Source organism: Sarcophilus harrisii, chromosome 2 (assembly GCF_902635505.1).
Source record: "Sarcophilus harrisii chromosome 2, mSarHar1.11, whole genome shotgun sequence".
Taxonomy (NCBI): Eukaryota; Metazoa; Chordata; class Mammalia; order Dasyuromorphia; family Dasyuridae; genus Sarcophilus; species Sarcophilus harrisii.
In genome coordinates this window covers 262,743,951-262,756,330 of record NC_045427.1, presented here as the reverse complement: position 1 = coordinate 262,756,330, position 12,380 = coordinate 262,743,951, and the positions used below count along the sequence as shown (strand labels likewise).

General features: G+C 36.8%; 1 protein-coding gene and 1 long non-coding RNA gene across 8 annotated transcripts in view; one reads left to right on the top strand and one right to left on the bottom strand.

The window, feature by feature from the left end:
* Nucleotides 1-5,589, bottom strand: part of MGA (MAX dimerization protein MGA) — a 224,311-nt gene extending 218,722 nt beyond the window's left edge. The window contains exons 1-2 of one of the 7 annotated variants that reach the window (XM_031952126.1): nucleotides 5,375-5,589; nucleotides 1,102-1,187 (exon numbers count right to left, since the gene is read on the bottom strand). The gene's annotated coding sequence lies outside the window, so the exon portion shown is untranslated. Of the gene's footprint in view, nucleotides 1-1,101; nucleotides 1,395-4,455; nucleotides 4,693-5,095; nucleotides 5,166-5,190; nucleotides 5,323-5,374 lie in introns of those variants that run through there. The other 6 variants (XM_031952129.1, XM_031952128.1, XM_031952133.1 and 3 more) reach the window with 6 other exon arrangements.
* Nucleotides 1-12,380, top strand: part of LOC116421552 — an 84,489-nt gene that overhangs the window by 21,301 nt on the left and 50,808 nt on the right. The window contains exon 2 of the long non-coding RNA XR_004231957.1: nucleotides 3,960-4,047. This is a non-coding gene — a long non-coding RNA (uncharacterized LOC116421552). The remainder of the gene's footprint in view (nucleotides 1-3,959; nucleotides 4,048-12,380) is intronic.

Below are 12,380 nucleotides of genomic sequence, written 5' to 3'. Positions count from 1 at the left end.
AATGAATAGTTTTCCTTAATATATAAATTCTATCTAATTAAAGAAACAGGAGGCTTTGTAGTTTCTTTTTTAAACGTGGAGAGTATGAATAGGTAATAACACATAACAAAGAAAACCAGAATAACAAATATTGAGGAAATGAATTATTTTAAAAATTTTGAGAAGAACTAGTAACAAAATGAGAGTAACAAACAAATGCAATATACAATGTGTCCAATGCTATCTTCTCAATGACAATGAGAAATGAGTAAGGCTAAATATCATATGATAAAATCATTAGAAAGACATGACTAAGAGATGTATAAGACCCACAAAAATGACGAAATTATATTCAACTTAAATAGAGGGATGAGCCACAATGATCAGACCAAAATCATGTGAATATGTGGCACTGTTCTAGGCACTGGGAAGTTATCCTCAAAGGAAATACAAAAAAATACCAATTAAGAGGGGGAAAAGAAATGGTTAATGCTAACATTGAATCAAAGAGTATTTGTGTTACTTATTACTAGAAAAATCTTTAAAACCTACAAGATTTGTTCCCCCAAATACTATAATTAATAAATCAAAAGGATAAGTGCCTATTTTCCTTTTCAAAAAAAAAAAAAGCCTTCACTGAACAGAAAAAAAGAAATTAAGTCCCTATCAAACTGTTACAAGATAAATTAATTATTCAGATTTAAGTACTTTTAAAAATACAAGAAATTAAAACAAATTTCATTAAATGTTTGGTTTGTACCTGCCAGGCAAACTTGGCCAAATTAATTATGAACTTGTCTATAGTAAATAATGCAATAAAATATTTCTGCTAACCTTCCTCTTCCATCTTTATGAAAAAAGTTGTTTAAATAAGAGTAAAAAAAAAAAAAACACAAAACAAAAAACCTTTTCTCAACAAAAATTTAATTAAAAAAACAAAAAAACATAAAGGAATCTTTTCCCATTTCCTTTCAACAAGTTTAAAAAATATGTATTTACATCTTTTTTTTTTAATCAACCAGCTGTGATCTAACAAGGAAATATTTTTATATGTTTAGACATTCATAGGTCACACGTGAAAAATACATTACTTCACTGAACAAATATTTATTGATTACCTACAGGAATTTGATGTTCTTCCTTTAATTCTTTTCATATCCTTCAGCAACTTTTTCTTTATTCAGGTATGAGCCAAAATATTGCTACTACTACAAAGTAAACCAAAAGAGAAAATTACAGGTAATTAGAATTGTAAAATTACAACTCTTACATCATCTAGACAAAAAGCAGGAATCCTTAACTAAGAGTAGTCACAATAAGTATGCTCAAGGATTTTCATATGCTACCAATTGCCATCTTACAATCTTTAAAAAGCAGTATTCCCAGGCAGCAAGGTGGCGCAGTGGATAAAGTACTTGCCCTGAAGTTAGGAGGACCTGAGTTCAAATATGTTCTTGTGTGACCCTGGACAAGTCACTTAACCCTAACTGCCTTAGGGGAGGGAAAAAAAACAGTATTCTCAAGAATATAGGTTCCAGTGAAGTTTTAGTACAGTCAAAAATTTGGATGCTTCAATTTGATCCAAAGTAGTACTTATCAACATGTCTGTAGCAGTGTGGTACATCAAAAATGCTAGACCTAAAGTAAAGTGACTGGGTTTGAATCTCACTTCTAATATGCTAACTTCATTGTAGAACCATGGACGAGTGTTATAATACCCTTAAAACTCTTTTCCATAGCGAATCACAGTACCTACTTCAACTATTATCATTATTATTAAATTTATAAGAAGGTAGGCCCTCCTAAATTAATATTTGGAAATATTTTGTAATCTAACCCTAAACAAGAGTTTGTCCATTACACTGTAGAGATCTGGGCAATCCCATTCCCTTGCTATATTAGGGTATGAAAAACTTCTCAAGCCCCATTCTGTGTTAGAGATAAAAGACAACCACCATCATCCTTACCCTGAGTTCAGATAATACCGAGGATCTTGCCTATAAATTAGACCATCTATCTCAAAAATGTTACATGTTATGTATGCATGTATTTATATTATATGTATATATACACATATTTGGATATATCACTTAGTGCTATGTTCTTAGTAGAACTCTATTACTATTCATGATGATCCAAAAGCACCTAATATTAATCAAACCCCTCTGCCCACTGTTTAAAATCTTCTCTCTTGATTTACTTATTACCAACCTAACTTTTCTTTTTCTAACTTTAACCTCAATACTCTTAATTATGACATTCCTGATTACAATGAACAATGCCTATCCCTTTTGCATTTGCCTTTTTAATCACTTCCAGAAACAAGCAATAATGAACTTGGAACCATCTGCAACATTAATATGGTCTTTCTATTTGAATACAAAGAAATATTTATTAAGTACCTATTGTTTTACAAAGCTTTTTTGCTCAACTCTTGAGATAAAAGGATAAAGAATTTTAAAATATCTACTCTTAAGGTGCTTACACTCCAATAGGAGAGAAGTATACATGTAAACATATAAACATAAATGAATATATATAAAAATCATAAGGGAAATACAAAATAGTTTGGGAGAGAAGATATTAACAGAGGGAAGGATAAAGAAAGGCTTCAAGAAGAAAATGGAACTTGAGTTTTGTCTTAAAGGAAGATGAATAACGGATGGTACTGTGTGAGAAATAATAGAAAAAAAGTCGATTTGGTCAGATCACAGAATGAAGTAAGGAGAGCAACGTCCATTAAGACTGACAGCTTACGCCCTAATTTGTATAGAACTTTAAAAGCTAAACAGGATTTTATACTTCATTCTAGCAGCAATAAGAAGCCACTAAAGTTGTCTGAGGAGTGAAATAGCTTGGTCAGATCTAAGCACTAAGAGGGATGGACTAGAGAAGAGAGAGATATGAGTCAAAAGCAAAGAAAAAGCTGTAAGAGAACGAGGGCCTGAACTAAAGCAGTCACTGAATGAGTGAATGGAGAGAAGTAGTCAGATGGAAGAGAAGTGAAGGTGGAAAAAGTATAAATTAGCAACTGGCTGGATATATGGAGGGCTTCTTTTTAGACTACGAGGGCCTTTTGGAATTTGTTAATTTAAGATATATAGTATTGCAATCAGGTATAGAAAATATGTCTTGAAAACCAAAAAACCACTGGGCAGCAATTATTATCTGGGTATACATGTATACCACACTTAACAATCAAAAGCATGATTCAGTACCATCTAGAATATATTCTTCCCCTCACCCCCATTCCCTCAAAATAGAAAAGCCAGGCATCCAGAAGCATAATTGGAATTAAAATACAAATGAATAAAAATACAAACTTCATTTGTTTAGGAAGCTTATTCAAACTATTAAATGGCTGAAATAAACAATAGGTTCAATACTCTGTCAATCTCAAAAACTAAGGTTTAGGAGACTTCACACAGTCTTCATGGGTTTCTTAAAGATTGTTTGCATTCTTCGAAAACTCACTGACACAATAAATGATCAACAATTACATAGCATGTCACATGCACTTTAAAGTTTGAAAAACAGTTTACAAATATTTTTTCAAGAGAATATCTACTAATTCACTATGATAGCTCAATAAATAAATGTACTATCCCTCTTTAAGCTTTATATTTCAGAAGGCAGTTGACACATGACCAAAAAATTGTACATTTCCAAACTACAAAGAACTTCATGTTTCTTCTGGAGATACTTGAAATATTTAGCATTTATATATTCCTTACAATACTTTACATATTATCTACAATGACTGCAGGTAGATGCTGTTAATATTGCCATTTTACAGATCAGGTAACAGAGGCCCCAAATAGACTTGAGTCATAAAGCTCCTACATGTCTATGGAAGAATGCAAATCCATATCATTTTGACTCCCAACCCCAACAGGACTTTTTTTTTTTTTTTAAAGCCTGATGATAACATAATAGATACCTGCTTCATCACCAATCACTTCCCTTTCTGTTAATTTCAGCTTCATTTAATTGTGACAAGAACTTCTATCATGGTGGTTCTTTCAAAGGAGGATGTGGGCCAAGAATTTCTTCAACTGGAGTCAAAAGGTAATTGAAACCATCACAAAAAATGTATCAGGAAGCAATGGCCCAATTAATGTAGCAATCACCTCCTACTGGGCTCTTTACCAAATCTCAAAGTAAGGGAAAGGAAAATAAAAGAACTTCGAGAAGAGAAGGAACAGCTTCAAAGAGACATTCTGCCAAGTTTGTTTGGGAGAGGAGATGGAGGAAAAGAGGCATTTTTTGGAAAGGGAACGGGAGGGAATGGTTTGATAGCTGATTTCCTATAATAGTAATACTTACAATGTTCGAAGTGCCAGGTTTTTATGTTTGATATGAATAAGATTTACTCCTCTCTCATTTGGGCTTATGGAAAGCAGGGGTCACGAAAAAAGAAGTTAACAGTGGCTCACATTTATAAACAAGCTTTAGGATTTGTTCTGCAAACCTTACCTCACTGATCCTCTGAAACAAGCCTGTGAGATGTTATTATCTCCTTTGGCTCAGAAATATTGACTTTAACAAGAATCACACAGTTAGGTATGGGCTTTTAAATCCAGTTCTACCTGCTTCCAAACCCAGTAAACTATCCCCGCTACACCACGCTTCCCACACATGCCTTCTTCCGTCCCCTAAGTGAACGCAAAGCTCTAAACGAACCACCTGGCTAAGACCGCCCTCCTGCGGTAGAGAAGAGGCCACGTGATCGAAAGGCCCTTTCGGCCCCACCCCCAGCCCTCGCCCGCAGCACGCGCTGCCAGCCTCCTCACGTGACACCACAACTCCCCAGCCTCCCCGGCTTCTCGAGCAGCCATTTTGTGGGAGACCTAACCATGCGTGATTTCAGGGAGCGCTCTCTACCCACTAGGTCTAAGCTCTCTCAGGGCCCACAGACGGCACACACGTCTGAAACCAAGCCCTTGGGCCACTCTAGTTAGATCGAACCGCAGTGAAACATTTCGCACCCCGATACACATCGAACTCCCGAGCTCCGGGAATGCGATGCCACCTCCTCAGTCTGTGACTGGCCCGCCGTTGTCACGTGACTCCAAACCCCCCCCCTCCAACCCCTCCCTTAAAAAAATTCACCTACATATACACTCAACACCTCGAGCTCGGAGCAGTCTTTAACAAGCGCGCGTGGGGGCCCGACGTAACGTATGGGGAACACAGCGCGCCTGCGCATACCTGTCACGGAATAGAAATCGTTAGCCAGACCCACGCGCCACTCCCGCTCACAGGTCCTGGAAACATCGCGCAGCCTAGGCTACCGCATCCGTCATTGGTGGCCAGGAATGGTCACGTGTCCCTCCCGAGCCTGCCAACCCCTCCTCCCGACTCCCCCCTTCACCCCAGCACCGCGGCTCATCACCTCCATTGTAGCGCGAAGCAGCACCTAGAGTTGGGGCTTCGTGCAAAAAAAGGAAGGTCATTTAGGCCGTTTCTGCTCTGCTTTTGCGCTGATGAAAGACCTAAGAAAGAGGAACGGATTCTCAAAACGGCAGACGTTCACACTTAGCGGTCCAATTCCTTTCTCCTCTCTCACGAAGGTGGAAGCTGGGGCGTGAGGGGGGAAGGGGGGGTCGTCACCCGATTGCATGTTGGGAAGGTCACTCCGCCCTGGGGTGGCCGCAAGGCATGCTGGGAGAGTGGTCTTCCTCCGTGCCTCCAGGCTTCTAGATAAGTCGACTTCCCTAGAATCTTAGTCTTGGGCAGCGTTTGCTATTTTGAAACAACGTGGTCCTGTGGAAAGAGCGCTTGTCAGGGTGTTGGGAAACCTAGGTTAGCTGTGGATACCACCCTGAATAGCTTGCTTAATCCTGGGCACCTCAACCTCTCGGCCTTTCACATCCATTCTGTGAGCAAGAATGTTCTGCGTGCCTGCTGCATGCCCTGAGGATACGAAAAGTGGAAAATGCTTCCTTTGTCCATTCATCCTTTGTAAAAGCCCTTTCGGAGCTGGAAAAATGAAACAAAAAGCCACTTGGATGTTAAGGGGGGGAGGGGGAACCTCAGGTTATGACATTCCTCACGTGTAGTGTGGGAAATTACAGATTATTTCTTCTGGCTTATCTCTCTTAAAAATAATGAGTAGCTAATGTTTATATATTTAAGATTTACAAAGTCCTTTATACCTGTTATCCCATACAGACTGCCAGCATCTCCGCTTTGTACAGCCATGTGCCTTCTACCTAAATTGTGACTAAGTCCTAATTTCTCCATCCCTCAAGGGTCCGGGTTAATTTGTATATCCCCAGCACAGAGCATAGGGATCTTAACATCGTATATGCTTAATGAATATTCTTTGACGTTGTGGACTTTAAGCTTCACAACGGATTAGCAAATTGGGGCTAGTGATCTTCAAAACAGATTTTTTTTTTTTTTTTTTTTTTTTTTTTTTTTACTCCTAGATTTTTTACATTGATGTAGGGAATTGCTTTTGTCAATTGCTTGCCTTAAAGAATTTCCCCGAGGACTGAGAAGTGGGGAGGCGAACACAAGAGGGCAGCCACAAAAGCCCACTATGTGTCAGGATTGAAAGTTGAACCTTGATCTTGCTAACCTCAAGGTAGACTCGCTATTCATTATGCCAGACTGCCTCCCAAATTATAAATATGGAGCTGAAATTCAGTCATTCCGGACCTTGAGAGTGTGTCCGGAAAGCACAAACAAGCAACTTAGCTCTGATTAGGTAGAAAAGAGAAATATGGATTAATGAACCTGTATTAAACTTCACCTGCTCTCAGTGAGTTTTTCACTTTCAAAATAACTTACCATCTAGCATCAGCTTACTCTTCCCATATTATTTCGAATCTATCTCCACATGTTAGTGTCTTATTTCAAAATTCCCTGAATTTTTCATTACCTGGGTTCATAGCGGTTTTTTTTTTTTTCAGGCAGTCATACCTAAATTTGTATTAATTGCATCGACCTGTCTTACCTAGTATTTTTCAATTCCCTTAAGAGTAGGGACCAATTCTACATAGTTAAGGCACTTAATAGATCAATAATGAATGAATTTCACATTACGCTCCACAAAATTTATGTATCTGTTCCACTTGTCATCCTTCAAATATATACAGTGTTTTCTTGACACTATTCCTTTTAGCAAACTATGAAATATACCTAAGATGTTCTCCTCCACAATTCTTTATTTTGAAATTATATTCATCCTTTAAAGCACTGCTCAAATTTAACCACTTCCAAGATGTCTTCCCTGATTCCACTAGCCAGAAGTCATCTATTCCTTTTTTGAATTCTTTGTACCTTGTTCATATTCATTTCATTTCCTGTTCTATTTTGTTTTATCTTTTTTGATCTGCTTTCCTCATCCTAAAAAAAAATTAACCATATTAGATCTCTCAAGATATAATATCATCTCTAGTTTTCATCAGACTTATGGGAAAATTGGTCTGTACTTCTTGCCTTCTCTGCCTTACCAGCTTCTCACTACTTAGCACTTTATCTGACTTCTCTCCCCGGTTTATTCAGTGATCTTGAATTATTACCTTTTTATTAGGAAATCTTTAAGTTATTGAAATCTGTTAAGTAATTCAGACCTTGTGACATTATACTTTTATGTTTCTCCAACATCTATCTGCTACTTTGATCATACTCCTATCCCTCAAATGTCATTTTCTCCCAATAATCTATCTGTTCTTGATCTTCTCTTCTTTTTCTGCATTTTCTCCTTTGGCAATCTCATTTATTCTTATTGATCTCTATGTAGATGAATCTCAACTCTGTATTTCTGTCTCCCAAACTTCCCTTAGAACTTCAGGCCTTTATTTCTATCTGCTGGAGATTTCTATCTAAATATTCTACTGGTACTTTTAAGGTTAGCATGTTCTAAACTGAATCTTCTCCTATAAATTTTCTAATTCTGTCAAAACTAACACATCCTCTAAATATTCCAAGCTCCTAACTTTACAGCCCTCCTTCATTTTCCTCTCTTTTACTCTGCACATCCAGTCAGTTGCCATGCCCTGTAATTTTTACTTCCCCACTATGTCTGGCATTTGATTTTTTCAGGTATAATAAAATCACTCTAATTCAGGCTCTGACCTGGACTATTATAATAGACTCCTAATTGATCTTATAATTAGATTATTACCTCTTCAGTTAATCCTGCACATGTACTGACAATGTCTTGTCACTCTAGTTAGCTTATAATTCAAAGCCCTCCAGGGTTTCATAGTTTCATTTGTGTCCAACTCTTTGTGATCCTATTTGGGGTTATCTTGGCAAAGATACTGGAGTGATTTGCCATTTCCCTCAGCTTATTTTACAAATGAGGAGACCAAGGCAAACAGGGTTAAGTGACTTACCCAGGGTCACAAAGCTAGTAAGTGTATGAAGCTGGATTTGACTCCAGGCCTGACACTCTTATCTACTGTGCCACCTAACTTCCCTTTGACACTCCTAAGTTCCTTCCAAGATGGGATGCTGTCTGACACTTTCTGTCCTTCTGGTGTCCCCCATTTCTGTGCCTTTGCTCACATTCTCTCCTTTACCTGAAATTAATTTTATACACTCTCCCCTCTCTCTTTTCAAGTCCTTTCATTTCAGACACAACTCAAATGTTTTTATCTTCCACAAAGGTTTCCTTGAGTGTATCTTCACATTCTTTACCATTTACCACTCCTGACCATTTATCAATTCTTTCTAATATTATTATTATTCATTTATATATCTAATCCAAGATACTCCTATGAAAGTAAAATCTATATTGCATCTCTTTGTATCCCCCAATAACTTTTACAGTGCTTCAGTACCCACATCATAAGTACTGAAACATTTTTTGAAATTGAAATTTGTGTGTATCTCTCTCCTATTTGGTTTGAACTCCTTGAGGATAGGAATCTTCCATAGCACAGCATCTTGCATTTTTTGTTTTACCAGATGTGTGATTTCATCAACTTTAGCAATTTCTAGTGTGGAAACTTTGCTTTGCGTATGTAGATTGGTTACCCTCTCAAACTCATCTTTCTGAGTTCAAATCCAGCCTCAGATACCTATAGTGTGACCCTGCTTGCCTCAGTTCTTTATCTGCAAAATGAGATGGAAAAGGAAATGGCAAACCACTTCAATATCTTTGGCAAGAATATTCCACATGGGTGAGGAAAAGTCAACAACCCCTGAAATGACTGAATAACAACAAAACACCTATAGTGGGAAGTACCAAGTAGCACTTGAAGCTTGCGGTATGCCAATGGACTCACTAAGCTTTAGCAAATGCAAATTCAAATCCCACAGTTTCAACCTTGAATTACAAGCTCATTATCACCTCACCATAAATTTTATATCCTTTCCAAGATGTAAAATGATCTGCTCACATCTAAAAGGGATTCCACCAGATACAAATGCATTGAATAGGGAGAACCTTTACAATTCAATTGTCCCTATAACTTAGGTGAAAATTTTCTGAAGTTGCAAAGGAGCAAAAGTTTACACTTGAAAAAGAAACAGCAGCTAGGTAGCATAGTGGATGGCGTGCTGGACTTGAATTTAGGAAGACCTATATGTGAATCCCACTTTGGATACTAGTTGTCTTAACCCTGGGCAAATCATTTAACTTCTCTTATATTCAGTTTCCTCATTTAAAATGGGAATAAATATAACACCTACTAAATATAGAGTTGTTGTGAGGATCAAATGGTATAATGTTAAAGCCACTGTATAAATGCTATTAATATTATTGGTGAAAAAAACTGGCGCTGCCAAGTCCAGAGGAAGTAGAAGGGGTTGGAATCAAACAAAAGTGGGAGCATTTGGTTTAAAAAAAGGAAAAGATACTTTCTCTGGTTCACATGGAAAGGGGAAAAGCTTAAGGATATGTATTATGATCCTTGTGTTGCTAAGGAGATAAGGATACTGAAGATAGATCCCTGCTGATCAAGAAGGAAATCCCCCAGCATTCCCCTTCTTAAACCTTCAGGGAATTGAATGAGTCCTGCCCCCAAACTAACTCGATTGACAAGCCCACTCTAAGTGGGAAAAGAACAGCATTGGGGAAAAATAATGATCTGGCAGGAAAGTCAAATATATATAAGAGCTCACTAGATAAGTAGTCAAAGAACACAAATAGGCAGCTTTTTAAAGAAGAAATGAACCAGCCGTTTCAAAAAATAGATTACTAATAAAAAAAATAAAACCATACAAATCAGATTAGCAAAGATAATAAAAAGAAAAATTGCAGTATGAGGAATAGCAGATGAAAAACTGTCAACAGAAAGTTATAGAATCCCTTTTAGCTGCTCATCCTTTCCCCATGTCATTCTTCCCTAACTTCTTCAAGGAATGATTTTCTAGTCAATGTCCTTCCCTCCTGGAACAGGGGGTGTATTTCCCAATGAGTACAGTGGAAATAGGCTTTAGTGAGAAATCATTAGTCCACTGCACAACTCCTACCAAATTGCTAGCTGTCATTTTAAGTATGTATATTAATCCTGATTCATGTGATCTCTCTACTTTGGGAAAGTTATAAAAGTATGTATCAATATTCTTTATTGCTCTGAGAGCCAAAATTTTTTTTGCCAGGAAATGTCTTTCCTCATTAATAGTATTATCCTTTTTCCTTTGGGGCTCTCTTGACTGTATTTTACCCTTAGGATGATATAAAAATTATTTCAAAGAATAATCACTTTGTCGTAGAAAAAAGTTTCTAAACAAATGGCCACACAGAAAATCAAGGATTGGAAAGAGAAAAAAAAAAAAAAAAAAAAAAAAAAAAACAGGGTCGGCAGTCTCCTTGGAGAGCTCATGTCATAGTATTGCAAGGAATAGCCAAGTAGGAAGTCACTATTTCTGTTCTCAGAAGCAGAAACAGCTCTAGCCACCCTCTCTATCTGTTCCCTGGGGCTTCCAAATGGTTCTTTATCTTAGCACCTTGGCATTCTGTCTCTTGCCAGTTTGCATGGTTTGCAAAGCAGCTCAAGGCAACTTTGCTTCCTTTTTCCAGTCTTCTGAATCCACAAAGGCTGATGGAGACTCCTTTTCACTTCAGCTGTTTGACTCTTCCCTTCCCCCTCTTCCCTTAGGAATGTCACTAAGCTTTCTGTCACAATCATATAGCTATAACAGAGGTCAAAGGAGATACAGTGAGGAATTTATATTCACTAGTGGGCAAGTTTCTAATATTCCCCTATATGCTATGAGGCATATAGCCTAAAGACATATAGTATTGGGACAAATACAGAGGGGAAAAATGCACACACAAAAAAATGTTTTTAACAGCACTTATTGTAGCAAAGAATTGGAAACAATAGGTGTCTGTCAAGTAATGGGTAAACAAATTATGGCATACCAATAATAATTATACCATTAAGAAATAACAAAGGAACAGTCTTAAAAAAAAAACTTGGAAGACATGTATGAACTAATGAAAAATAGTGGATGTCAAGAAAATAATTTATATAATGACCACATTATTATAAAGGAAAACAATTTTGAAAGACAACTGATAAATGCAATGATTAGTAATTTCAAAAGATTTGAGGGTGAAGAATACTTCCTACCTCTTGGCAAAGAGGTGGTGGTGGACTAGAAGCATAAAATGAGACATATATTCACAAAGCCAACATATGAGCTTGCTTTCATTCAACATACTTTTTTATAAGTGAAAGTGGGAAGAGTGAAGGTTTGGTGCTTATTGATAGTGAACCAAAAAAGGGCATTAACAAAATATTATTTAAATACCCAAAAGAAAACTCAGAGGCACAGATAAGGAGAGAGTTATTACTATCATGTTAAATATGACATACACTTTAAGAAATTATCACAAAAATTCACAATTTCATACACAAATTTTTTATGTTCTTTATATACTGAAATGCTTTTGGTTTTGATCAAGTTCATAACAAAAAAAAAACAAAATTTAAATTAAAAATAAAGAGGAATTATTCAAAATTAGTCCGGAAAGCTATGTGGGAGCCAGATTGTGGAGAACTTTAAATGCCAAACTGAGCAGTTGTATTTTTTCCTAGAGACAGTAGGAAGCTACTGACTGTTTTTAAGCTGGGAGTAACATCATTCAGCCTATGCCTTAGCCTGTTTTGGTGCAGTATAAAAAATAGATTGGTAAGGGAAACACATTTAGGAATTTATTTGCAATAGTATAGATAAGTAATGGAGCCTATACTAAAGTAGTCACGATGTGAATATAGAGAAATGGACATTTGGAAGAAATCTAAGAAGAATTAACAAAACTTGGGAACTGATTAGAAATGAAGAATGAGACAAAAATATAATATGAATATCTTTGATTACATTAAACCGAAAACCGTCTTCTACACAAGGAAAATTAATGTACTTAGAACAAAAAAGAAACCAGTCGAATGGGGGGGATCCAATTTCTCAGATAAGGAATTAGTTTTGAA